Source organism: Rattus norvegicus, chromosome 4, assembly GCF_021556685.1.
Source record: "Rattus norvegicus strain SHRSP/BbbUtx chromosome 4, alternate assembly SHRSP_T2T, whole genome shotgun sequence".
Taxonomy (NCBI): Eukaryota; Metazoa; Chordata; class Mammalia; order Rodentia; family Muridae; genus Rattus; species Rattus norvegicus.
In genome coordinates, this window is record NC_141537.1 from 47,563,970 (window position 1) to 47,589,027 (window position 25,058).

Sequence of the window (25,058 nt, forward strand, 5' to 3'; positions counted from 1 at the left end):
TTATCTTTTTGATGACTTTAGTTGAATATTGATCTTATTTGATATTAGAATAGCTACTCCAGCTTGCTTCTTCTGACCATTTGCTTGGAAATTTGTTTTCCAGCCTTTTACTCTGAGGTAATGTCTGTCTTTGTCTCTGAGGTGTGTTTCCTGTAGGCAGCAGAATGCAGGGTCCTCATTGCGTATCCAGTTTGTTAATCTATGTCTTTTTATTGGGGAGTTGAGGCCATTGATGTTGAGAGATATTAAGGAATAGTGATTATTGCTTCCTGTTATATTCATATTTGGATATGAGGTTATGTTTGTGTGGTTTTCTTCTCTTTGTTTTGTTGCCAAGAGGATTAGTTTCTTGCTTCTTCTAGCGTATAGCTTGCCTCCTTATTTGGGCTTTACTATTTATTATCCTTTGTAGTGCTGGATTTGTAGAAAGATATTGTGTAAATTTGGTTTTGTCATGGAATATCTTGGCTTCTCCATCTATGTTAATTGAGAGTTTTGCAGGATACAGTAACCTGGGATGGCATTTGTGTTCTCTTAGGGCCTGTATGACATCTGTCCAGGATCTTCTGGCTTTCATAATTTCTGGTGAAAAGTCTGGTGTGATTCTGTTAGGTCTGCCTTTATATGTTACTTGACATTTTCCCCTTAGTGCTTTTAATATTCTTTATTTTGTGCGTTTGGTGTTTTGACTATTATGTGACGGGAGGAGTTTCTTTTCTGGTCCAATCTATTTGGAGTTCTGTAGGCTTCTTGTATGTCTATGGGTATCTCTTTTTTTAGGTTAGGGAAGTTTTCTTCTATGATTTTGTTGAAGATATTTACTGGTCCTTTGAGCTGGGAGTCTTCACTCTCTTTTATACCTATTATCCTTAGGTTTGATCTTCTCATTAAGTCCTGGATTTCCTGTATGTTTTGGACCAGTAGCTTTTTCCACTTTACATTATCTTTGACAGTTGAGTCAATGATTTCTATGGAATCTTCTGCTCCTGGGATTCTGTCTTCCATCTCTTGTATTCTGTTGGTGAAGCTCGTATCTACAGCTCCTTGTCTCTTTGTTTTCTATATCCAGGGTTGTTTCCATGTGTTCTTTCTTGATTGCTTCTATTTCCATTTTTAATTCCTTCAACTGTTTGATTGTGTTTTCCTGGAATTCTTTCAGGGATTTTTGTGACTCCTCTCTATGGGCTTCTACTTGTTTATTTATGATTTCCTGGAATTCTTTTAGGGATTTTTGTGATTCCTCTCTGTAGGCTTCTACTTGTTCTCTAAGTGAGTTCTTCACATCTTTCTTGAAGTCCTCCAGCATCATGATCAAATATGATTTTGAAACTAGATCTTGCTTTTCTGGTGTGTTTGGATATTCCGTGTTTGCTTTGGTGGGAGAATTGGGCTCTGATTATGCCATGTAGTCTTGGTTTCTGTTGTTTCGCTTCCTATGCTTGCCTCTCGCCATCAGATCATCTCTAGTGTTAGTTACTTTGTTCTGCTATTTCTGACAGTGGTTAGACTGTCTTATAAGCCTGTGTTTCAGGAGTGCTGTAGACCTGTTTTCCTGTTTTCTTTCAGCGAGTTATGGGGACAGAGTGTTCTGCTTTCGGGCGTGTAGTTTTTCCTATCTACAGGTCTTCAGCTGTTCCTGTGGGCCTGTGTCTGGTGTTCACCAGGGAGGTCGCTTGGAGCAGAAAAGTTGGTCTTACCTGTGGTCCCGAGGCTCAAGTTTGCTCGTGGGGTGTTGCTTATGAGCTCTCAGTGGCCGCAGCAACCAGGAAGATCTGCGCTGCCCTTTCCGGGAGCTTCCGTGCACCAGGGTTCCAGATGGCGTTTGGTGTTTTCCTCTGGAATCAGTAATGTGTGCAGAGTGCAGTCTCTTCTGGTTTCCCAGGCATGTCTGCCTCTCTGAAGGTTTAGCTCTCCCTCCCATGGGAGTTGGGTGCAGAGAACTGTTTATCCAGTCGGTCCCTTCGGGTTCCGGCAGTGTCTCGTCGATTCTTGATCTTAGAGCATGAGCCATTGGTATTTTGTTCAGGAAATTTTCCCCAGTGCCCATGTGTTTGAGATTCTTCCCCACTTTTTCTTCTATTAGTTTGAATATATCTGGATTGATGTGGAGGTCCTTGATCTACTTGGACTTAAGTTTGTACATGGTGATAAGAATGGATGGATTTGCATTTCCTACATGCTGACCTCCAGTTGAACCAGTACCATTTGTTGAAAATGCTATCTTTTTTCCATTTGATGGTTTTGGCTCCTTTGTGAAAAATCAAGTGACCATAGGTGTGTGGGTTCAATTCTGGGTCTTCAGTTCTGTTCCACTGATCTATCTGCCTGTCTCTGTACCAATGCCATACAGTTTTTATGACTACTGCTCTGTAATACTGCTTGAAGTCAGGGATGGTGATTCTTCCAGATGTTCATTTATTGTTAAGTATAGTTTTCACTATCCTGGGTTTTTTGTTATTAGAAATGAATTTCAAATTGTTCTTTCTATCTCTATAAAGAATTGAATGAGAATTTTTATGGGGATTGCATTTAATCTGTAGATTGGTTTTGGCAAAATGGCCATTTTTACTATATTAATCCCGCAATTCATGAACATGGAAGATCTTTCCATCTTCTGAGATCTTCCTCAAATTCTTTCTTCAGAGACTTGAAGTTCTTGTCATATAGATCTTTCACTTGCTTGGTTAAAGTCACACCGAGGTACTTTATATTATTTGGGTCTATTATGAAGGGTGTCGTTTCCCTAATTTCTTTCTTGACTTGTTTCTCTTTTGTGTAGAGGAAGGCTACTGATTTGTTTGAGTTAATTTTATACCCAGCCACTTTGCTGAAGTTATTTATCAGGTTAGTAGTTCTCGGGTGGAACTTTTGGAGTTACTTAAGTACACTATCATATCATCTACAAATAGTGATATTTTGATTTCTTCCCTTCTAGTTTGTATCCCTTTGACCTCCTTTTGCTGTCTGATTGCTCCGGCTAGGACTTTGAGTACTATATTGACTGAGTAGGGAGAGAGTGGGCAGCCTTGTCTAGTCCCTGATTTTAGTGGAATTGCTTCAAGTTTCTCTCCATTTAGTTTAATGTTGGCTACTTGTTTGCTGTATATTGCTTTCACTATGTTTAGGTATGGGCCTTGAATTCTGATCTTTCCAGAACTTTTATCATGAAGAGGTGTTGAATTTTGTCAAATGCTTTTTCAGCATCTAATGAAATGAACATGTGGTCCTTATCTTTGAGTTTTTTTTTTTATATAGTGGATTGCATTTGTGGATTTTCCTATATTAAACCATCCCTGGGAAGAACCCTACTTGATTGTGATGATGATCGTTTCAATGTGTTCTTGGATTCAGTTTGCAAGAATTTTATTGAGTATTTTTCCATCAATATTCATAAGGGAAATTGGTCTGAAGTTCTCTTTCTTTGTTGGGTCTTCATTTGGTTTTGGTGTAAGAGTAATTGTGGCTTCATAGAAGGAATTTGGTAGTGTTCTCTCTGTTTGCTATTTTGTGGAATAGTTTGGACAGTATTGGTATGAGGTCTTCTGTGAAGATCTGATTGACCTGGGCTCTTTTTGGTTGGGAGACTTTTAATAAGTGCTTTTATTTCTTTAGGAGTTATGGGATTGTTTAGATGGTTTATTTGTTCTTGATTTAACTTTGGTACCTGTTATCTGTCTAGAGAATTATCCATTTCCTCCAGATTTTCCAATTTTGTTGAATATACACTTTTGTTGTAGGATCTGATAATTTTTTTAATTTCTTCTGATTCCGTTGTTATGTGTCCCTTTTCATTTCTGATTTTGTTAATGTGGATATACTCTCTGTGACCTCTGGTTAGTCTGCCTAAGGGTTAATCTATCTTATTGATTTTCTCAAAGAACCAGCTCCTGGTTTTGTTGATTCTTTGAATAGTCCTTTTCATTTCTACTTGGTTGATTTCAGGCCTGAGTTTGATTATTTCCTACCTTCTACTCCTCTTGGGTTTATTTATTGCTTTTTGTTCTAGAGCTTTTAGGTATGCTGTCAAGTTGCTGATATATGCCCTCTCCTATTTCTTTTTGCAGGCACTCATAGCTATGAGTTTTCCTCTTAGTACTGCTTTCATTGTGTCCCATAAGTTTGGGAATGTTGTATCTCCATTTTCATTAAATTTTAAGAAGTCTTTAATTTCTTTATTTCTTCCTTGACCAAGTTGTCATTGAGTAGAGCAATGTTCAACTTCCATGTATATGTGGGCTTTCTGTCGTTATTGAAGACCAGTCTTAGTGTGTGCTGATCTGATAGGATGCATGTGATTATTACTATATTCTTATATATGTTGAGACCTGTGACCAATTAAATGGTCAATTTTGGAGAAGGTACCATGAGGTGCTGATAAGGTATATACTTTTGGTTTAGGATGGAATGTTCTATAAACATTTTTTAAATCCATTTGGCTCATAACTTCTGTTAGTTTCTCTATGTCTCTGTTTAATTTCTGTTTCCATGATCTGTCCATTGATGAGAGTGGGGTGTTGAAATCTCCCACTATTACCATGTGAGGTGCAATGTATGCTTTGAGCTTTAGTAAGGTTTCTTTTATGTATGTAGGTGCCCTTGCATTTGGAGCATAGATATTTAGGATTGAGAGTTCATTTTGGTGGATTTTTCCTTTGATGAATATGAAGTGTCCTTCCTTATCTTTTTTAATGACTTTTGGTTGAAAGTCAATTTTATTTGACATTAGAATGCCAACTCCAGCTTGTTTCTTCAAGCCATTTGCTTGGAAATTTGTTTTCCAGCCATTTACTCTGAGGTAGTGTCTGTCTTTGTCTCTGAGGTGTGTTTCCTGCATGTAGCAAAATACTGGGTCCTCTGTACATATCCACTGTGTTAGTCTCTCTTTTTATTGGGGAATTGAGTCCATTGATGTTGAGAGATATTAAGGAATAGTGATTGTTGCTTCCTGTTATTTTTATTGATAGAGGTGGAATTACGTTTATGTGTCTCTCTTTTGGTTTCATTGCAAGGAGTAATACTCTAACTTTCTGTATGGTGCCGTTTCTCTCTCCTTTGTGTTGGAGTTTTCCACCCATTATCCTTTGTAGGGCTGGATTTGTAGGAAGATATTGTGTAAATTCGGTTTTGTCATGGAATGTCTTGGTTTCTCCATCTATGTTAATTGAGAGTTTTGCTGGATACAGTAACCTGGGCTGGCATTAGTGTTCTCTTAGGGTCTGTATGACATATGTCCAGGATCTTCTGGCTTTCATAGTCTCTGGTGAAAATCTTATGTAATTGTTATAGGTCTGCCTTTATATGTCACTTGACTTTTTTCCCTTACTGCTTTTAATATTCTTTCTTTGTTTTGTGCATTTGGTGTTTTAACTATTATATGACAGGAGGAATTTCTCTTCTGTTCCAATCTATTTGGAGTTCTGTAGGCTTCTTGTATGTTTATGGGTATCTCTTTCTTTAGGTTAGAGATGTTTTCTTCTAGAATTTTGTCAAATATATTTACTGGCCCTTAAAGTTGGGAGTCTCCACTCTCTTCTATACCAACTATCATCAGGTTTGATGTTCTCATTGTGTCCTGGATTTCCTGTATGTTTTGGGCTAGGAGCTTTTTGCCTTTTACCTTATCTTTGACAGTTGTGTCGATGTTTCCAAGGGTATCTTCTGCACCTGAGATTCTCTCTTCTATCTCTTGTATTCTGCTGGTAATGCTTGTATCCACAACACCTTATCTCTTCCGCAAGTTTTCTATATCCAGGGTTGTCTCCCTTTCTGCTTTCTTTATCATTTCTCATTTCATTTTCAATTCGTTGACCTGTTTGGTTGTATTTTCCTGTAATTCTATCAGGGATTTTTGTTTTTCCTCTTTAAGGGCTTATACTTGTTTACTTGTGTTTTCCTGCATTTCTTTTCTTTTCTTTTTTTTTTTTCTGTAAGTGGGCATTGGTAAAGTTTTTTTTTTGTGATTTTTATGCCTTTTTAAAAAAATTTTTTTATTAACTTGAGTATTTCTTATTTACATTTCGAGTTTATTTCCTTTCCCGGTTTCTGGGCCAACATCCCCCTAATACCTCCCCTTCTTTTTGTGTGTTCCCCTCCCCACCCTCCCCCCATTGCAGCCTTCCCCCCAAAAATCACGTTCACTGGGGGTTCAGTCTTAGCAGGACCAAGGGCTTCCCCTTCCACTGGTGATCTTACTAGGATATTCATTGCTACCTATGAGGTCAGAGTCCAGGGTCAGTCCATGTATAGTCTTTAGGAAGTGGCTTGGTCCCTGGAAGCTCTGGTTGCTTGGCATTGTTGTTCATATGGGGTCTCAAGCCCCTTCAAGCTCTTCCAGTTCTTTATCTGATTCCTTCAACGGGGATCCCATTCTCAGTTCAGTGGTTTGCTGCTGGCATTTGCCTCTGTATTTGCTGTATTCTGGCTGTGTCTCTCAGGAGAGATCTACATCTGGCTCCTGTCGGCCTGCACTTCTTTGTTTCATCTATCCTGTCTAATTGAGTGGCTGTATATGTATGGCCCACAGGTGGGGCAGGCTCTGAATGGGTGTTCCTTCTGCCTCTGTTCTAAACTTTGCCTCCCTATTCCCTCCCAAAGGTATTCTTGTTCCCTTTTAAAGAAGGAGTGAAGCATTCACATTTTGATCATCCGTCTTGAGGTTCATGTGTTCTATGCATCTAGGGTAATTCAAGCATTTGGGCTAATAGCCACTTATCAATGCGTGCATACCATGTGTGTTTTTCTGTGATTGGGTTACCTCACTCAGGATGATATTTTCCAGTACCAACCATTTGCCTATGAATTTCAGAAAGGCATTGTTTTTGATAGCTGAGTAATATTCCATTGTGTAGATGTACCACATTTTCTGTATCCATTCCTCTGTTGAAGGGCATCTGGGTTCTTTCCAGCTCTGGCTATTATAAATAAGGCTGCTATGAACATAGTGTAGTGGAGCACGTGTCTTTTTTATATGTTGGGGAATCTTTTGGGTATAGGCCCAAGAGAGGTATAGCTGGATCCTCAGGCAGTTCAATGTCCAATTTTCTGAGGATCCTCCAGACTGATTTGCAGAATGATTGTACCAGTCTGCAACCCCACCAACAATGCAGGAGTGTTCCTCTTTCTCCACATCCTCGCCAGCATCTGCTGTCACCTGAGTTTTTGATCTTAGCCATTCTCACTGGTGTGAGGTAAAATCTCAGGGTTGTTTTGATTTGCATTTCCCTTATGACTAAAGGTGTTGAACATTTCTTTAGGTGTTTCTCAGCCATTTGGCATTCCTCAGCTGTGAATTCCTTGTTTAGCTGTGAACCCCATTTTTAATAGGGTTATTTGTCTCCCTGCGGTCTAACTTCTTGAGTTCTTTGTATATTTTGGATATAAGGCCTCTATCTGTTGTAGGATTGGTAAAGAACTTTTCCCAATCTGTTGGTGGCAATTTTGTCCTAACCACAGTGTCCTTTGCCTTACAGAAGCTTTGCAGTTTTATGAGATCCCATTTGTCGATTCTTTTTTTTTTTTACATTTTATTTCATTTTTTTATTAACTTGAGTATTTCTTATATACATTTCGAGTGTTATTCCCTTTCCCGGTATCCGGGGAAACATCCCCCTTCCCCCTCCCCTTCCTTATGGGTGTTCCCCTCCCAACCCTCCCCCCATTGACACCCTCCCCCCACCAGTCTAGTTCACTGGGGGTTCAGTCTTAGCAGGACCCAGGGCTTCCCCTTCCACTGGTGCTCTTATTAGGATATTCATTGCTACCTATGAGGTCAGAGTCCAGGGTCAGTCCATGTATAGTCTTTAGGTAGTGGCTTAGTCCCTGGAAGCTCTGGTTGCTTGGCATTGTTGTACATATGGGATCTCGAGCCCCTTCAAGCTCTTCCAGTTCTTTCTCTGATTCCTTCAACGGGGGTCCTATTCTCAGTTCAGTGGTTTGCTGCTGTCATTCGCCTCTGTATTTGCTGTATTCTGGCTGTGTCTCTCAGGAGCGATCTACATCCAGCTCCTGTCGGTCTACACTTCTTTGCTTCATCCATCTTGTCTAATTGGGTGGCTGTATATGTATGGGCCACATGTGGAGCAGGCTCTGAATAGGTGTTCCTTCAGTATCTGTTTTAATCTTTGCCTCTCTCTTCCCTGCCAAGGGTATTCTTGTTCTCCTTTTAAAGAAGGAGTGAAGCAATCACATTTTGATCATCCGTCTTGAGTTTCATTTGTTCTAGGAATCTAGGGTAATTCAAGCATTTGGGCTAATAGCCACTTATCAATGAGTGCATACCATGTACGTCTTTCTGTGATTGGGTTAGCTCACTCAGGATGATATTTTCCAGTTCCAACCATTTGCCTACGAATTTCATAAACTCGTTGTTTTTGATACCTGAGTAATATTCCCTTGTGTAGATGTACCATATTTTCTGTATCCATTCCTCTGTTGAAGGGCATCTGGGTTCTTTCCAGCTTCTGGCTATTATAAATAAGGCTGCAATGAACATAGTGGAGCACGTGTCTTTTTTATATGTTGGGGCATCTTTTGGGTATATGCCCAAGAGAGGTATAGCTGCATCCTCAGGCAGTTCAATGTCCAATTTTCTGAGGATCCTCCAGACTGATTTCCAGAATGGTTGTACCAGTATGCAATCCCACCAACAATGGAGGAGTGTTCCTCTTTCTCCACATCCTCGCCAGCATCTGTTGTCACCTGAGTTTTTGACCTAGCCATTCTCACTGGTGTGAGGTGAAATCTCAGGGTTGTTTTGATTTGCATTTCCCTTATGACTAGAGATGTTGAACATTTCTTTAGGTGTTTCTCAGCCATGCGGCATTCCTCAGCTGTGAATTCTTTGTTTAGCTCTGAACCCCATTTTTTAATAGGGTTATTTGTTTCCCTGCGGTCTAACTTCTTGAGTTCTTTGTATATTTTGGATATAAGGCCTCTATCTGTTGTAGGATTGGTAAAGATCTTTTCCCAATCTGTTGGTTGCCATTTTGTCCTAACCACAGTGTCCTTTGCCTTACAGAAGCTTTGCAGTTTTATGAGATCCCATTTGTCGATTCTTGATCTTAGAGCGTACGCCATTGGTGTTTTGTTTACGAAATTTTTTCCAGTGCCCATGTGTTCCAGATGCTTCCCTAGTTTTTCTTCTATTAGTTTGAGTGTGTCTGGTTTGATGTGGAGGTCTTTGATCCACTTGGATTTAAGCTTTGTACAGGGTGATAAGCATGGATTGATCTGCATTCTTTTACATGTTGACCTCCAGTTGAACCAGCACCATTTGCTGAAAATGCTGTCTTTTTTCCATTTGATGGTTTTGGCTCCTTTGTCAAAAATCAAGTGACCATAGGTGTGTGGGTTCATTTCTGGGTCTTCAATTCTATTCCATTGGTCTATCTGTCTGTCTCTGTACCAATACCATGCAGTTTTTATCACTATTGCTCTGTAATACTGCTTGAGTTCAGGGATAGTGATTCCCCCTGAAGTCCTTTTATTGTTGAGAATAGCTTTAGCTATCCTGGGTTTTTTGTTATTCCAGATGAATTTGCAAATTGTTCTATCTAACTCTTTGAAGAATTGGATTGGTATTTTGATGGGGATTGCATTGAATCTGTAGATTGCTTTTTGTAAAATGGCCATTTTTACTATATTAATCCTGCCAATCCATGAGCATGGGAGATCTTTCCATCTTCTGAGGTCTTCTTCAATTTCCTTCTTCAGTGTCTTGAAGTTCTTATTGTACATATCTTTTACTTGCTTTGTTAAAGTCACACCGAGGTACTTTATATTATTTGGGTCTATTGTGAAGGGTGTCATTTCTCTAATTTCTTTCTCAGCTTGTTTCTCTTTTGTATAGAGGAAGGGAAACGATTTATTTGAGTTAATTTTATACCCAGCCACTTTGCTGAAGTTGTTTATCAGCTTTAGTAATTCTCTGGTGGAACTTTTGGGATCACTTAAATATACTATCATATCATCTGCAAATAGTGATATTTTGACTTCTTCTTTCCAATCTGTATCCCCTTGACCTCCTTTTGTTGTCTGATTGCTCTGGCTAGAACTTCAAGAACTATATTGAATAAGTAGGGAGAGAGTGGGCAGCCTTATCTAGTCCCTGATTTTAATGGGATTGCTTCAAGTTTCTCTCCATTTAGTTTAATGTTAGCAACTGGTTTGCTGTATATGGCTTTTACTATGTTCAGGTATGGGCCTTGAATTCCTATTCTTTCCAGGACTTTTATCATGAAGGGGTGTTGAATTTTGTAAAATGCTTTCTCAGTGTATAATGAAATGATCATGTGGTTTTGTTCTTTCAGTTTGTTTATATAATGGATCACGTTGATGGTTTTCCATATATTAAACCATCCCTGCATGCCTGGGATGAAGCCTACTTGGTCATGGTGGATGATTGTTTTGATGTACCCTTGGATTCGGTTTGCCAGAATTTTGTTGAGTATTTTTGTGTCGATATTCATAAGGGAAATTGGTCTGAAGTTCTCTTTCTTTGTTGTGTCTTTGTGTGGTTTAGGTATAAGAGTAATTGTGGCTTCATAGAAGGAATTCGGTAGTGCTTCATCTGTTTCAATTTTGTGGAATAGTTTGGATAATATTGGTACGAGGTCTTCTATGAAGGTCTGATAGAATTCTGCACTAAACCCGTCTGGACCTGGGCTCTTTTTGGTTGGGAGACCTTTAATGACTGCTTCTATTTCCTTAGGAGTTATTTGGTTGTTTAACTGGTTTATCTGTTCCTGATTTAACTTCCGTACCTGGTATCTGTCTAGGAAATTGTCCATTTCCTGCAGATTTTCAAGTTCTGCTGAATATAGGTTTTTATAGTAAGATCTGATGATTTTTTGAATTTCCTCTGAATCTGTAGTTATGTCTCCCTTTTCCTTTCTGATTTTGTTAATTTGGACGCACTCTCTGTGTCCTCTCGTAAGTCTGGCTAAGGGTTTATCTATCTTGTTGATTTTCTCAAAGAATCAACTTTTGGTTCTGTTGATTCTTTCTTTGGTCCTCTTTTTTTCTACTTGGTTGATTTCCGCTCTGAGTTTGATTATTTCCTGCCTTCTACTCCTCCTGGGTGTATTTGCTTCTTTTTGTTCTAGAGCTTTTAGGTGTGCTGTCAAGCTGCTGACATATGCTCTTTCCTGTTTCTTTCTGCAGGCACTCAGCGCTATGAGATTTCCTCTTAGCACAGCTTTCATTGTGTCCCATAAGTTTGGTTATGTTGTACCTTCATTTTCATTAAATTCTAAAAAGTTTTTAATTTCTTTCTTTATTTCTTCCTTGACCAGGTTATCATTGAGTAGAGCATTGTTCAATTTCCAAGTATATGTGGGCATTCTTCCTTGATTGTTATTGAAGACCAGTTTTAGGCCGTGGTGGTCCGATAGCACCTATGGGATTATTTCTATCTTTCTGTACCTGTTGAGGCCCGTTTTTTGACCAATTATATGGTCAATTTTGGAGAAAGTACCATGAGGAGCTGAGAAGAAGGTATATCCTTTTGCTTTAGGATAGAATGTTCTATAAATATCCGTTAAGTCCATTTGACTCATGACTTCTCTTAGTCTGTCTACATCTCTGTTTAATTTCTGTTTCCATGATCTGTCCATTGATGAGAGTGGGGTGTTGAAATCTCCCACTATTGTTGTGAGAGGTGCAATGTGTGTTTTGAGCTTTAGTAAGGTTTCTTTTACATATGTAGGTGCCCTTGTATTTGGGGCATAGATATTTCGGATTGAGAGTTCATCTTGGTGGATTTTTCCTTTGATGAATATGAAGTGTCCTTCCTTATCTTTTTTGATGACTTTTAGTTGAAAATTGATTTTATTTTATATTCGAATGGCTACTCCAGCTTGCTTCTTCTGACCATTTGCTTGGAAAATTGTTTTCCAGCCTTTCACTCTGAGGTAATGTCTGTCTTTGTCTCTGAGGTGTGTTTCCTGTAGGCAGCAGAATGCAGGGTCCTCATTGCGTATCCAGTTTGTTAATCTATGTCTTTTTTTTTTATTAACTTGAGTATTTCTTATATACATTTCGAGTGTTATTCCCTTTCCCGGTTTCCGGGCCAACATCCCCTCCCCCCTCCCCTTCCTTATGGGTGTTCCCCTCCCAACCCTCCCCCCATTGCCGCCCTCCCCCCATAGACTAGTTCACTGGGGGTTCAGTCTTAGCAGGACCCAGGGCTTCCCCTTCCACTGGTGCTCTTACTAGGATATTCATTGCTACCTATGGGGTCAGAGTCCAGGGTCAGTCCATGTATAGTCTTTAGGTAGTGGCTTAGTCCCTGGAAGCTCTGGTGGCTTGGCATTGTTGTACTTTTGGGGTCTCGAGCCCCTTCAAGCTCTTCCAGTTCTTTCTCTGATTCCTTCAACAGGGGACCTATTCTCAGTTCAGTGGTTTGCTGCTGGCATTCGCCTCTGTATTTGCTGTATTCTGGCTGTGTCTCTCAGGAGCGATCTACATCCGGCTCCTGTCGGCCTGCACTTCTTTGCTTCATCCATCTTGTCTAATTGGGTGGCTGTATATGTATGGGCCACATGTGGGGCAGGCTCTGAATGGGTGTTCCTTCAGTCTCTGTTTTAATCTTTGCCTCTCCCTTCCCTGCCAAGGGTATTCTTTTTCCTCATTTAAAGAAGGAGTGAAGCATTCACATTTTGATCATCCATCTTGAGTTTCGTTTGTTCTAGGGATCTAGGGTAATTCAAGCATTTGGGCTAATAGCCACTTATCAATGAGTGCATACCATGTATGTCTTTCTGTGATTGGGTTAGCTCACTCAGGATGATATTTTCCAGTTCCAACCATTTGCCTACGAATTTCATAAACTCGTTGTTTTTGATAGCTAAGTAATATTCCATTGTGTAGATGTACCACATTTTCTGTATCCATTCCTCTCTTGAAGGGCATCTGGGTTCTTTCCAGCTTCTGGCTATTATAAATAAGGCTGCGATGAACATAGTGGAGCACGTGTCTCTTTTGTATGTTCAGTCATCTTTTGGGTATATGCCCAAGAGAGGTATAGCTGGATCCTCAGGCAGTTCAATGTCCAATTTTCTGAGGAACCTCCAGACTGATTTCCAGAATGGTTTTACCAGTCTGCATTCCCACCAAAAATGGAGGAGTGTTCCTCTTTCTCCACATCCTCGCCAGCATCTGCTGTCACCTGAGTTTTTGATCTTAGCCATTCTCACTGGTGTGAGGTGAAATCTCAGGGTTGTTTTGATTTGCATTTCCCTTATGACTAAAGATGTTGAACATTTCTTTAGGTGTTTCTCAGCCATTCGGCATTCCTCAGCTGTGAATTCTTTGTTTAGCTCTGAACCCCATTTTTTAATAGGGTTATTTGTTTCCCTGCGGTCTAACTTCTTGAGTTCTTTGTATATTTTGGATATAAGGCCTCTATCTGTTGTAGGATTGGTAAAGACCTTTTCCCAATCTGTTGGTTGCCATTTTGTCCTAACCACAGTGTCCTTTGCCTTATAGAAGCTTTGCAATTTTATGAGATCCCATTTGTCGATTCTTGATCTTAGAGCATAAGCCATTGGTGTTTTGTTCAGGAAATTTTTTCCAGTGCCTATGTGTTCCAGATGCTTCCCTAGTTTTTCTTCTATTAGTTTGAGTGTGTCTGGTTTGATGTGGAGGTCCTTGATTCACTTGGACTTAAGCTTTCTACAGGGTGATAAGCATGGATCGATCTGCATTCTTCTACATGTTGCCCTCCAGTTGAACCAGCACCATTTGCTGAAAATGCTATCTTTTTTCCATTGGATGGTTTTGGCTCCTTTGTCAAAAATCAAGTGACCATAGGTGTGTGGGTTCATTTCTGGGTCTTCAATTCTATTCCATTGGTCTATCTGTCTGTCTCTGTACCAATACCATGCAGTTTTTATCACTATTGCTCTGTAATACTGCTTGAGTTCAGGGATAGTGATTCCCCTGAAGTCCTTTTATTGTTGAGGATAGCTTTAGCTATCCTGGGTTTTTGTTATTCCAGATGAATTTGCAAATTGTTCTGTCTAACTCTTTGAAGAATTGGATTGGTATTTTGATGGGGATTGCATTGAATCTGTAGATTGCTTTTGGTAAAATGGCCATTTTTACTATATTAATCCTGCCAAACCATGAGCATGGGAGATCTTTCCATCTTCTGAGGTCTTCTTCAATTTCTTTCCTCAGTGTCTTGAAGTTCTTATTGTACAGATCTTTTACTTGCTTGGTTAAAGTCACACCGAGGTACTTCATATTATTTGGATCTATTCTGAAGGGTGTTGTTTCCCTAATTTCTTTCTCGGCTTGTTTCTCTTTTGTATAGAGGAAGGCAACTGATTTATTTGAGTTAATTTTATACCCAGCCACTTTGCTGAAGTTGTTTATCAGCTTTAGTAGTTCTCTGGTGGAACTTTTGGGATCACTTAAATATACTATCATTTCATCTGCAAATAGTGATATTTTGACTTCTTCTTTTCCGATCTGTATCCCCTTGATCTCCTTTTGTTGCCTGATTGCTCTGGCTAGAACTTCAAGAACTATATTGAATAAGTAGGGAGAGAGTGGGCAGCCTTGTCTAGTCCCTGATTTTAGTGGGATTGCTTCAAGTTTCTCTCCATTTAGTTTAATGTTAGCAACTGGTTTGCTATATATGGCTTTTACTATGTTCAGGTATGGGCCTTGAATTCCTATTCTTTCCAGGACTTTTATCATGAAGGGGTGTTGAATTTTGTCAAATGCTTTCTCAACATCTAATGAAATGATCATGTGGTTTTGTTTTTTCAGTTTGTTTATATAATGGATCACGTTGATGGTTTTCCGTATGTTAAACCATCCCTGCATGCCTGGGATGAAGCCTACTTGATCATGGTGGATGATTGTTTTGATGTGCTCTTGAATTTCGTTTGCCAGAATTTTATTGAGTATTTTTGCGTCGATATTCATAAGGGAAATTGGTCTGAAGTTCTCTTTCTTTGTTGTGTCTTTGTGTGGTTTAGGTATAAGAGTAATTGTGGCTTCGTAGAAGGAATTCGGTAGTGCTTCATCTGTTTCAATTTTGTGGAATAGTTTGGATAATATTGGTATGAGGTCTTCTATGAAGGTTTGATAGAATTCTGCACTATACCCGTCTGGACCTGGGCTCTTTTTGGTTGGGAGACCTTTAATGACTGCTTCTATTTCCTTAGGAGTTATGGGGTTGTTTAACTGGTTTATCTGTTCCTGATTTAACTTCGATACCTGGTATCTGTCTAGGAAATTGTCCATTTCCTGAAGATTTTCAAATTTTGTTGAATATAGGTTTTTATAGTAAGATCTGATGATTTTTTGAATTTCCTCTGAATCTGCAGTTATGTCTCCCTTTTCATTTCTGATTTTGTTAATTTGGACGCACTCTCTGTGTCCTCTCGTTAGTCTGGCTAAGGGTTTATCTATCTTGTTGATTTTCTCAAAGAACCAACTTTTGGTTCTGTTGATTCTTTCTATGGTCCTTTTTGTTTCTACTTGGTTGATTTCTGCTCTGAGTTTGATTATTTCCTGCCTTCTACTCCTCCTGGATGTATTTGCTTCTTTTTGTTCTAGAGCTTTTAGGTGTGCTGTCAAGCTGCTGACATATGCTCTTTCCTGTTTCTTTCTGCAGGCACTCAGCGCTATGAGTTTTCCTCTTAGCACAGCTTTCATTGTGTCCCATAAGTTTGGGTATGTTGTATCTTCATTTTCATTAAATTCTAAAAAGTTTTTAATTTCTTTCTTTATTTCTTCCTTGACCAGGTTATCATTGAGTAGAGCATTGTTCAATTTCCACGTATATGTGGGCATTCTTTCCTTATTGTTATTGAAGACCAGTTTTAGGCCGTGGTGGTCCGATAGCACGCATGGGATTATTTCTATCTTTCTGTACCTGTTGAGGCCCGTTTTTTGACTAATTATATGGTCAATTTTGGAGAAAGTACCATGAGGAGCTGAGAAGAAGGTATATCCTTTTGCTTTAGGATAGAATGTTCTATAAATATCCGTTAAGTCCATTTGGCACATAACTTCTCTTAGTCTGTCGACATCACTGTTTAATTTCTGTTTCCATGATCTGTCCATTGATGAGAGTGGGGTGTTGAAATCTCCCACTATTATTGTGTGAGGTGCAATGTGTGTTTTGAGCTTTAGTAAGGTTTCTTTTAAATATGTAGGTGCCCTTGTATTTGGGGCATAGATATTTAGGATTGAGACTTCATCTTGGTGGATTTTTCCTTTGATGAATATGAAGTGTGCTTCCTTATCTTTTTTGATGACTTTTAGTTGAAAATTGATTTTATTTGATATTAGAATGGCTACTCCGGCTTGCTTCTTCTGACCATTTGCTTGGAAAGTTGTTTTCCAGCCTTTCACTCTGAGGTAGTGTCTGTCTTTGTCTCTGAGGTGTGTTTCCTGTAGGCAGCAGAATGCAGGGTCCTCGTTGCGTATTCAGTTTGTTAATCTATGTCTTTTTATTGGGGAGTTGAGGCCATTGATGTTGAGAGATATTAAGGAATAGTGATTATTGCTTCCCGTTATATTCATATTTGGATGTGAGGTTATGTTTGTGTGCTTTCATTCTCTTTGTTTTGTTGCCAAGACGATTAGTTTCTTGCTTCTTCTAGGGTATAGCTTGCCTCCTTATGTTGGGCTTTACCATTTATTATCCTTTGTAGTGCTGGATTTGTAGAAAGATATTGTGTAAATTTGGTTTTGTCATGGAATATCTTGGTTTCTCCATCTATGTTAATTGAGAGTTTTGCAGGATACAGTAACCTGGCCTGGCATTTGTGTTCTCTTAGGGTCTGTATGACATCAGTCCAGAATCTTCTGGCCTTCATAATTTCTGGCGAGAAGTCTGGTGTAATTCTGATAGGTAAAAATATGGAACGCTTCACTAATTTGTGTGTCATCCTTGCGCAGGGGCCATGCTAATCTTCTCTGTATTGTTCCAATTTTAGTATATGTGCTGCCGAAGGGAGCACCCATTTGTCGATTCTTGATCTTAGAGCATAAGCCATTGGTGTTTTGTTCAGGAAATTTTTTCCAGTGCCCATGTGTTCGAGATGCTGCCCTAGTTTTTCTTCTATTAGTTTGAGTGTATCTGGTTTCATGTGGAGGTCCTTGATCCACTTGGACTTAAGCTTTGTACAGGGTGATAAGCATGGATCGATTTGCATTCTTCTACATGTTGACCTCCAGTTGAACCAGCACCATTTGCTGAAAATGCTATCTTTTTTCCATTGGATGGTTTTGGCTCCTTTGTCAAAAATCAAGTGCCCATAGGTGTGTGGGTTCATTTCTGGGTCTTCAATTCTGATCCATTGGTCTATCTGTCTGTCTCTGTACCAATACCATGCAGTTTTTATCACTATTGCTCTGTAATACTGCTTGAGTTCAGGGATAGTGATTCCCCCTGAAGTCCTTTTATTGTTGAGGATAGTTTTAGCTATCCTGGGATTTTTGTTATTCCAGATGAATTTGCAAATTTTTCTGCCTAACTCTTTGAAGAAAGAATTGGATTGGTATTTGGATGAGAATTGCATTGAATCTGTAGATCACTTTTTGTAAAATGGCCATTTTTACCATATTAATCCTGCCAATCCATAAGCATGGGAGATCTTTCCATCTTCTGAGGACTTCTTCAATTTCTTTCTTCAGAGTTTTGAAGTTCTTATTGTACAGATCTTTTACTTGCTTGGTTAAAGTCACACCGAGCTACTTTATATTATTTGGGTCTATTATGAAGGGTGTCGTTTCCCTAATTTCTTTCTTGGCTTGTTTCTCTTTTGTGTAGAGGAAGGCTACTGATTTATTTGAGTTAATTTTATACCCAGCCACTTTGCTGAAGTTGTTTATCAGCTTTAGTAATTCTCTGGTGGATCTTTTGGGATCACTTAAATATACTATCATATCATCTGCAAATAGTCCTGTATTTCTTTAAAGGAGTTCTTTATGTCTTTCTTAAAGTCCTCCATCATTATCAAAAAGTGTGCTTTCAAATCTAAATCTTACTTTTCTGGTATGTTTGGATATCCAGTATTTTCTTTGGTGGGAGAATTGGGCTCTGATAATGCCAAATAGCCTTGGTTTCTGTTGCTTAGTGTCCTGTCCTTACCTCTAACCAGAGACATTGGGTTGTCTCTGGTGTTTGCCTCTCCTGCTGTTTCTAAGAGTGACTTGACCCTGCTATAAGCCTCTGTGTCAGCACTCCTTTAGAACTGTTTTCTTGTTTTCTTTCAGCCTTTCCTGAGAACAGATGCTCTGATTGCAGGTGTGTCAGCGCTCCTGGCGACTCTTCCAGCTCTTGGTGTGGGCAGAAATTGAAGGGTCCTATCCCTGATTGCTCATAGATCCTTGCACCCAGTGGGCACAGTTGGCACTATGCCATTCCCCCTTAGGTCTGGACTGTGGGCAGAGGGTAGTCTCTGACTTCTCAGGAGTGTGCACACTTCTGAGGGTCCAGTTCTCTCCCCCACGGGATTTGGGTGCAGGGAGCTGTTTGGCCAGTTCAATTTGGAGGCTCTCTGTTCCTATATCCTTGTGTCCACAGGGATGTGGGCAGAGGTGTGCAAAAGTGGCAATTTGTCTTGTGGTCTCAGGATGTCTGCACTCCTGGGTGGTCAGCTCTCTTCTTAGTCAATGTTTTATCATAAGAATAGAAACCTACCCAGCACAATGTACAACAGAGCTCATTCTTATTGGGGCACTGCACTGACTGGGTTTGTGTGTCAACTTGGGACAAGCTGGAGTTATCACAGAGAAAGGAGCCTCCCTTGGAGAAATCCCTCCATGAGATCCAGCATTTTCTTAATTAGTGATCAAGGGAGGGAGGGCCCAGTCCATTATGGGTAGTGCTGTCCCTGGGCTGGTAGTCTTGGGTTCTATAAGAGAGCACACTGAACAAGCTGGGGGAAGCAAGCCAGTGAGTAACATTCCTCCATGGCCTCTGCATCAGCTTCCAAGTTCCTGCCCTGAGTGAGTTCCTGTCCTGACTTCCTTTGGTGATGAGCAGCAACATGGAAGTGTAAGCTGAATACCCCACCTGACAGCTATATACTTGGTCATGATGTTTTTTACAGGAATAGAAACCCTAACTGTTGGGAGTGATGCCCTTGAAGCCATCCATTGTTAATGTTATTATTATGGTTAGAATTAAGTATGACTGGGTTCATGGAAAATCCCCAGCCAGCTGCAGAAGACTAATACAAATTGGTAGTCAAAATGAATAATAATATGATACATCAAGATGCCAAATGTGATGACCTGTAACCTTTCTGAAAAAACCACATCCTGCTGACTAATAGATATGACAAACCTGTGACCTTTCTGACATTCTGTCAACATCAGCCGATTCCCTGACCACACGAATATTGTGTCCTTGGCCTGTGTAAATGTTTCTTACTTCCCCCTCCCTCTGTTACCCATGTTATGGTATAAATTCAGCCTTGGGAAAAATAAAATTGTCGCCTTGATCAGACTCTTGTCTTGGTGTCCTTCGAGTCTCTTGTCCCCCATTCTCTTCCAGGTACCTTCAGACCCCTTCGCTTACAAATGGCGCCCAAAGTGGGGCAGTGGCACACTCAGGCGGAGCAGGCTCGAGAGTCTCAAGGCAAAGGGGCCGCCAGCCGGGGCTGATGCTTTAACAGCAAAAGATAGTGGAGAGTTAGTAAAAATTCCAGTCGCTGCCTTCAGTGGCCAGACCTTCAACACTTGCTCACAGAAGGAGAGCATTCATTAAGAGAAGTTCTTTAAGGGAGCCTGCCTTATCTGCTGGCCCTATTCCAGGAGAGGAGTCAGTCTCCAACATTAAGTAACCTTCCCCATTAGTCATCATTGACATAGAGTGTGCCTCTGATCCTATCCCTGCAGCAGGCAGTTCCTGCCCCGTGGTCAAAATGCCCCAGGTTGGGGGGCAGAGGAGCCCCTAAAGTAGTTTCAGAAAGAGTCTGCAGCAGACTGAGAAGAACTTTGTTTTGCCAGACAGAACAGGCTTTACTCTAGGATGATAAGAGGAGAAAGTCTTGCCACCAGCTCTTCAGCTTACTCCATTTGGAGGCTGTGACCAAGGTCAAGATCAATGTTTTCTTTTCCATGGCCCTCTAACCCAGTGAGACAGCTTGGTGAAGGGCTACTACTGCAGTCCTGGGAGGGCTGTAGTTCTATTAAAGATCAGTATTCCAGTGTTAGCAATTTCTTTATTGGATATAAGAGGCAGGAAGCCCAACTCAATTGTGACTCCTGCCTCAGGAATGGCAGTGGAAAGAGTCCTTATAGTCAGTTATCTCTAACTGTAGCTTACTCCCTGATACCCGAGGCTTCAGTTGGATCACACACCCCTGGGCGAGCCTCCTTCGATACTCAGATGTTATTTTCTCCTGTCTCTTGACTCAAGGTTGCCAGGCATGTCTGACAGCCTAGAAGAAGCTTCCCTCCTAAAACAGACGAACCATACAATTCTTTTATCAGCCACTTGGCATCTAGCACCGAGGTCCTAACCATCTCTCCATCCTTTTGTTATTAGTTCTTACTGAAAGCCTAATGTCCTTCAGAGGCTGTGTCTCTTGAGAGGCAGAGCCGCTGAGCTGACACTGAAGGGAGGTACTCCTTAAAGGAGAATCTAAGTCCAGAGAGACAGCCTGTAACAGACTCTAGCTGCCCCTCTGCTTGCTTTTCTGTTTTACAGGCACAAAGCTTGCACTTATTTTTGCAATGGCCTTTTCATCCCAAGAAAGTTTCCTCGTTTAGCTGTGTGACTGAATGATATTCGTCACCTGATCTGGCTGTTCCACCAGCTCTCAACAGGCCACCCCCTAGCTTTCTTGCCTGGCCCCTTTCCTCTGTTCTTAAGAATTTTATCACCTAATACACTCCATTGTTTGACTTATAATACCTCCCATCCTACTAATGCTATGTCCCAGATTCCCATTGTGAAGGTTCTAATTCTAAAACAAGGGGATGGTGCATCCCCCTAAATATTAAATTTACCTCCATGATTTGAAACCAGGATTGGACACGTGGATATACTTGGGGTCTTAGAATGTTTCAATCAGGTGCCAATACAGGGATTATATTTACCATAAAATTGTTAAAAGAACCTGGACATTTCTACTCCCCCACTTCTGGGCACTGATCCAAAGAAGGAGCCCAGGGAGGCACTGAACACTGCACAGGGTGCACGTGACTTCATCTACAGCCTTCATTCCACTGAGAGGAGCTGCTTGCTCAAAGAACTGCACCACTTCGAGTCCATTGCCGTCACACAAGAGAAATTGGAAGCTCTACCACCTACTCCAGGACAGCTGAGATATGTATTCCTCTACAATGTGATACCTTTTGTAGGATTTGGCTTTTTGGATAATGCAATTATGATTGTTGCAGGAACCCAAATTGAGTTTGTCTATTGGAATTATTTTGGGAATGTCAACAGTGTCAATCTACATGTTATCTTTTTCTTCTATGTATCAACATATTATTTAACTTTCAGTTATTGATACTGTACTGTACTGAGTTGGGGTTTGCTTATTTCTTACATAACATGCACAGCATACATATTAATATCTCTATTTTTTTCCTGATGGTTATAATTCAATGTTGAGATTTCTCCAAATTATTTAAGATGTTTAATATCAGTTAAAATTGTAATTCTCTGCCTGGAGGCATCCTTTCTGTGATATTTCATGAAATTCTGGTTTGTGAGAGAAACTCAGTGCTTAGATATTTCCTGTGTCTTAGAATATGCTTAAAGAGAACATGCAAAAAGTCTTGGAAAAGAGAAAATGAGGAAGAGAAAAGGCTGAGAGCTGATATCAAAACTGGTTCTCCCCATCCCCTTTGTTGTCCACCCCGCTTCCGTCTCTGTTGGATCCCTTAGTAGGCCTTCTTTTGGTTATATCTTTTGGTACTTGGACATTTAATTGTTTAACCAACTTTGTTAAACAACAGGTAGATAATATAGCAGCAAAACCTATTCAGGTGTATTATCATAGGCTAGCTATGGAGGATGCTTTGATGATGGCCAAGCTCACCTATACATCTTCTCCCAGCCCAGGCAAGGACATTTTTGTTCTTCAGCCAAATGAGGCCAACAATCCTTTCTGCCTGTTGTCCTGATGTCTTTGCTGAAACATCAACAAATCATAACCCCTGCGTGCGGAGCTGGACAGTGAATGACGAGTAAGAGAGTGATGTATTCACGAATAAAGGGCCTAGACAGGAGGGCTGCTATTAGCTGCTGCCTTATCCCATGACAGACCCTGGCCACAAGATTCTCTTGGCCATGTGACAAATATCAATCCAACCTAAAACAGACACATTTCCTGAGGGGCTCATTCCAGGACAGCAAAGCCATTTGGCCACCTTTTCATTTGACTATAAGGAATGGGGAGATGTTGGGAGCGATGCCCTTGAAGCCATCCATTGTTGATGTTATTATTATGGTTAGAATTAAGTATGACTGGGTTCATGGAAAATCCCCAGCCAGCTGCAGAAGACTAATACAAATCTGGTGGGCAAAATGAATAATAATAATAATATGATACGTCAAGATACCCAATGCGATGACCTGTAACCTCTCTGAAAAACCAACATCCTGCTGACTAATAGATATGACAAGCCTGTGACCTTTCTGACATTCTGTCAACATCAGCCGATTCCCTAACCACACGAATATTGTGTCCTTGGCCTGTGTAAATGTTTCTTACTTCCCCCTCCCTCTGTTACCCATGTTATGGTATAAATTCAGCCTTGGGAAAAAATAAAATTGTCGCCTTGATCAGACTCTTGTCTTGGCATCCTTCTTCGTGTCTCTTGTCCCCCATTCTCTTCCAGGTACCTTCAGACCCCTTTGCTTACACCTAACTGAGACAGATACTCTTCATGAGTTTCGGCCAATGTGAAATGAGATGTGTAGCCAACACACTGGCTGTTTTCTATGCCCTGAGATTCTCTTTTGTCTTTACTCTGCTTAGTCACTTCCACCCAACTCTTGGTAGCTGCTGCTGTCTTCCTGCTTTAGAACTTGTTCTTCCTAGATGTGGTGATGATAGAGGATAGCATTGAGTTTCATCGGAGCCTACTGTGTCTGAGTTGCATGCAGCTGCTCCCATTTTCTTCTGGTGAGCGTGCACATGTTATAATCAAAGGCAACCCTGGATCAACCTATATGTGGTTTCAAAGTGTGTTACTTGGAAAGATCACAGAACTAAAGTGGATGTTTGATTCACAGTTAAAATCCATCGTGCCGGGGCACTCCAGCGGCAGGTCCAGACACCTCCAGGACCTGAAGTGACCCAATCAACAGTTCTCTGCACCCAAATCCCGTGGGAGGGAGAGCTAAACCTTAAGAGGGGCAGACAGGCCTGGGAAGCCAGAAGAGCTACACTCTGCCCACATTTCTGACTCAAGAGGAAAACACCTAACACCATCTGGGACCCCGGTGCACAGGGGCCGGGGGGAAAAGGTGGCCCAGGCCCTCCTGGATGCCACCCTCATGGAGAGCTCAAAAGCAGCGCCCCACGAGCAACTTGAGCTATGGAACCACAGGTAAGACCAACTTTCTGCTCCAAGCGACCTGCCTGGTGGAATCAGGACACAGGCCCACAGGAACAGTTGAAGACCAGTAGACAGGAAACACTACATGCCCAAAAGCAGAACACTCTGTTCCCATAACTGGTTGAAAGAAAACAGGAAAACAGGTCTACAGCATTCCTGACACACAGGCCTATAGGACAGTCTAGCCTCTGTCAGAAAAAGCAGAACAAGGTAACACCAGAGACAACCTGATGGCGAGAGGCAAGCACAGGAACCCAAACAACAGAAACTAAGACTACATGGCATCATCGGAGCCCAATTCTCCCACCAAAGCAAACACTGAATATCCAAACACACCAAAAAAGCAAGATCTAGATTTAAAATCACATTTGATCATCATGCTGGAGGACTTCAAGAAAGACATGAAGAACTCCCTTAGAGAAATGCAGGAAAACATAAATAAACAAGTAGAAGCCTATAGAGAGGAATCACAAAAATCCCTGAAAGAATTCCAGGAAAATACAATCAAACAGGTGAAGGAATTAAAAATGGAAATAGAAGCAATAAAGAAAGCACAAAGGGAAACAACCCTGGATATAGAAAACCACAGGAAGAGACAAGGAGCCGTAGATACAAGCATCACCAACAGAATACAAGAGATAGAAGAGAGAATCTCAGGAGCAGAAGATTCCATATATGTCATCGACACAACTGTCAAAGATAATGTAAAACAGAAAAAGCTACTGGTCCAAATCATACAGGAAATCCAGGACTCAAAGAGAAGATCAAACCTAAGGATAATAGGTATAGAAGAGAGTGAAGACTCCCAGCTCAAAGGACCAGTAACTATCTTCAACAAAATCATAGAAGAAAACTTCCCTAACCTAAAGAAAGAGATGCCCATAGACATAAAAGAAGCCTACAGAACTCCAAATAGATTGGACCAGAAAAGAGACTCTTGCCATCACATAATAGTCAATACACCAAATGCATAAAACAAAGAAAGAATATTAAAAGAAGTAAGGGAAAAAGATCAAGTAACATATAAAGGCAGACCTATCAGAATCACACTGAAATTCTCACCAGAGACTATGAAAGCCAGAAGATCCTGGACAGATGTCATGCAGACCCTAAGAGAGCACAAATGCCAGCCCAGGTTACTGTATCCAGCAAAACTCTCAATTAACATAGATGGAGAAAGCAAGATATTCCATGACAAAACCAAATTTATACAATATGTTTCTACAAATCCAGCGCTACAAAGGATAATAAATGGTAAAGCCTAACAGAAGGAGGCAAGCTACACCCTAGAAAAAGCAAGAAACTAATCGTCTTGGCAACGAAACAAAGAGAAGAAAAGCACACAAACATAATCTCACATCCAAATATGAATATACCAGGAAGCAATAATCACTAATCCTTAATATCTCTCAACATCAATGGTCTCAATCCCGAAATAAAAAGACATAGATTAACAAACTGGATATGCAATGAGGACCCTGCATTCTTCTGCCTACAGGAAACACACC

The 25,058-nt window shown here is 40.5% G+C and overlaps 1 non-coding gene across 1 annotated transcript; it reads right to left on the reverse strand.

Moving 5' to 3' along the window:
• Window positions 1-16,875: 16,875 nt before the first annotated feature.
• Window positions 16,876-16,982, reverse strand: LOC120102563 (U6 spliceosomal RNA). The gene has a single exon (XR_015687400.1). It is a non-coding gene; the product is annotated as a U6 spliceosomal RNA (small nuclear RNA).
• Between the last annotated feature and the right edge of the window lie 8,076 nt (window positions 16,983-25,058).